This window comes from Sardina pilchardus, chromosome 16 (genome assembly GCF_963854185.1).
Source record: "Sardina pilchardus chromosome 16, fSarPil1.1, whole genome shotgun sequence".
In the NCBI taxonomy this organism is placed as follows: domain Eukaryota; kingdom Metazoa; phylum Chordata; class Actinopteri; order Clupeiformes; family Clupeidae; genus Sardina; species Sardina pilchardus.
Window position 1 is genome coordinate 5,951,844 of NC_085009.1, and position 2,500 is coordinate 5,954,343.

General features: G+C 49.6%; 8 non-coding genes across 8 annotated transcripts in view; all 8 read left to right on the plus strand.

Annotated features, from left to right (window-relative positions):
- The window catches only part of trnas-uga (transfer RNA serine (anticodon UGA)), an 82-nt gene extending 55 nt beyond the window's left edge, over positions 1 to 27 (plus strand). The window contains exon 1 of the tRNA in view: positions 1 to 27. This exon is cut by the window's left edge and continues 55 nt beyond it. This is a non-coding gene — a tRNA (tRNA-Ser).
- Positions 28 to 286: 259 nt separating this feature from the next.
- Positions 287 to 368, plus strand: trnas-cga (transfer RNA serine (anticodon CGA)). The gene has a single exon. It is a non-coding gene; the product is annotated as a tRNA-Ser (tRNA).
- Positions 369 to 533: 165 nt separating this feature from the next.
- Positions 534 to 615, plus strand: trnas-uga (transfer RNA serine (anticodon UGA)). Its single transcript has one exon. It is a non-coding gene; the product is annotated as a tRNA-Ser (tRNA).
- A 440-nt stretch (positions 616 to 1,055) lies between these two features.
- Positions 1,056 to 1,137, plus strand: trnas-cga (transfer RNA serine (anticodon CGA)). Its single transcript has one exon. It is a non-coding gene; the product is annotated as a tRNA-Ser (tRNA).
- A 259-nt stretch (positions 1,138 to 1,396) lies between these two features.
- Positions 1,397 to 1,478, plus strand: trnas-cga (transfer RNA serine (anticodon CGA)). Its single transcript has one exon. It is a non-coding gene; the product is annotated as a tRNA-Ser (tRNA).
- Positions 1,479 to 1,643: 165 nt separating this feature from the next.
- Positions 1,644 to 1,725, plus strand: trnas-uga (transfer RNA serine (anticodon UGA)). The gene has a single exon. It is a non-coding gene; the product is annotated as a tRNA-Ser (tRNA).
- A 251-nt stretch (positions 1,726 to 1,976) lies between these two features.
- Positions 1,977 to 2,058, plus strand: trnas-cga (transfer RNA serine (anticodon CGA)). Its single transcript has one exon. It is a non-coding gene; the product is annotated as a tRNA-Ser (tRNA).
- A 153-nt stretch (positions 2,059 to 2,211) lies between these two features.
- Positions 2,212 to 2,293, plus strand: trnas-uga (transfer RNA serine (anticodon UGA)). Its single transcript has one exon. It is a non-coding gene; the product is annotated as a tRNA-Ser (tRNA).
- Positions 2,294 to 2,500: the final 207 nt, after the last annotated feature.

Consider the following 2,500-nt stretch of genomic DNA (forward strand, 5'->3'; position numbering starts at 1 on the left):
GCGCAGGTTCGAACCCTGCTCACAGCGGCGTCCTTTGTTGCAAGAGCGATGAACGGAGCGCTTGATTTGTGCGGCAAGACAGCAGGCCATGAAATTGACCAACATATCTTCCTGGCCTCTTACCTGTGCCCTTTTGAAACTACACACATAATTGCACGTCTCTCATTGAAGAAAAGTCGTCCTACCTTTGACATCTGTTCATTTATGCTTGTCCCTCTGATCGCCATCCTTCAGGTAGCATGTTTGCATGTCTTTTTTTCTGTTCATGACCCAGTTGGTGAAAAAAGCTGTGATGGCCGAGAGGTTAAGGCGTTGGACTCGAAATCCAATGGGGTTTCCCCGCGCAGGTTCGAACCCTGCTCGCAGCGTTTCTTTGACTAGTTGTTCTCCTGCCACCCATTTGAGACCCACGACTGGAATCGGCCAAGGCAGTTGAAACAAACAGTGAAGCCAAATCTTATAGCGCTGTCTCTTCCAGCTGAAGCTATGGCACGTTGTGCACGATTTTTTCCCATGTGTGCAAAGACTGTGCAGCTGTGATGGCCGAGAGGTTAAGGCGTTGGACTTGAAATCCAATGGGGTCTCCCCGCGCAGGTTCGAACCCTGCTCACAGCGGTGTCCTTTCTTGTAAAAGGGATGACGCACCACTTGATTTGTGCGGCAAGGCCATGAAATTTACCAACATATCTTCCTGGTCTCTTATCTCTGCCCTTTTCAAGCTACACATGTAATGCCATGGGTGCGTCTCAACATGCCTCCTCGATCCTCGATGCTCGATCCTCGATGGGCGTTCCCACTGATCTATAACTAACACTGGATAGACTATCCCATTGTTTCCCCCCCCTCATTCTTTATGTAGATCAGTGAGGATCGAGGCATCGAGGAGCGAGGGAGGACGTATAAACGCTGCATGAAATGCACCCCATGTCTCTCAGTGAAGAAAAGTGGTCCTGCGTTTGACATGTGTGAACTTATGCTTGTACCTCCGATCGCCATCCTTCAGGTAGCATGTTTGCATGTCTTTTTTTCTGTTCATGACCCCGTTGGTGAAATAAGCTGTGATGGCCGAGAGGTTAAGGCTTTGGACTCGAAATCCAATGGGGTTTCCCCGCGCAGGTTCGAACCCTGCTCACAGCGGCGTCCTTTGTTGCAAGAGCGATGAACGGACCGCTTGATTTGTGCGGCAAGACAGCAGGCCATGAAATTGACCAACATATCTTCCTGGCCTCTTACCTGTGCCCTTTTGAAACTACACATATAATTGCACGTCTCTCATTGAAGAAAAGTCGTCCTACCTTTGACATCTGTTCATTTATGCTTGTCCCTCTGATCGCCATCCTTCAGGTAGCATGTTTGCATGTCTTTTTTTCTGTTCATGACCCAGTTGGTGAATTAAGCTGTGATGGCCGAGAGGTTAAGGCGTTGGACTCGAAATCCAATGGGGTTTCCCCGCGCAGGTTCGAACCCTGCTCGCAGCGTTTCTTTGACTAGTTGTTCTCCTGCCACCCATTTGAGACCCACGACTGGAATCGGCCAAGGCAGTTGAAACAAACCGTGAAGCCAAATCTTATAGCGCTGTCTCTTCCAGCTGAAGCTATGGCACGATGTGCACGATTTTTTCCCATGTGTGCAAAGACCGTGCAGCTGTGATGGCCGAGAGGTTAAGGCGTTGGACTTGAAATCCAATGGGGTCTCCCCGCGCAGGTTCGAACCCTGCTCACAGCGGTGTCCTTTCTTGTAAAAGGGATGACGCACCACTTGATTTGTGCGGCAAGGCCATGAAATTTACCAACATATATTCCTGGTCTCTTATCTCTGCCCTTTTCAAGCTACACATGTAATGCCATGTCTCTTAGTGAAGAAAAGTGGTCCTGCGTTTGACATGTGTGAACTTACGCTTGTACCTCCGATCGCCATCCTTCAGGTAGCATGTTTGCATGTCTTTTTTTCTGTTCATGACCCCGTTGGTGAAATAAGCTGTGATGGCCGAGAGGTTAAGGCGTTGGACTCGAAACCCAATGGGGTTTCCCCGCGCAGGTTCGAACCCTGCTCGCAGCGTTTCTTTGACTAGTTGTTCTCCTGCCACCCATTTGAGACCCACGACTGGAATCGGCCAAGGCAGTTGAAACAAACCGTGAAGCCAAATTTTAAAGCGCTGTCTCTTCCAGCTGAAGCTGTGGGCCGTTGTGCACGTTTTTCCACTTGTGTGCAGCTGTGATGGCCGAGTGGTTAAGGCGTTGGACTTGAAATCCAATGGAGTCTCCCCGCGCAGGTTCGAACCCTGCTCACAGCGGCGTCCTTTGTTGCAAGAGCGATGAACAGACCGCTTGATTTGTGCGGCAAGACAGCAGGCCATGAAATTGACCAACATATCTTCCTGGCCTCTTACCTGTGCCCTTTTCAAACTACACATATAATGGCACGTCTCTCATTGAAGAAAAGTCGTCCTACCTTTGACATCTCTTCATTTATGCTTGTCCCTCTGATCGCCATCCTTCAG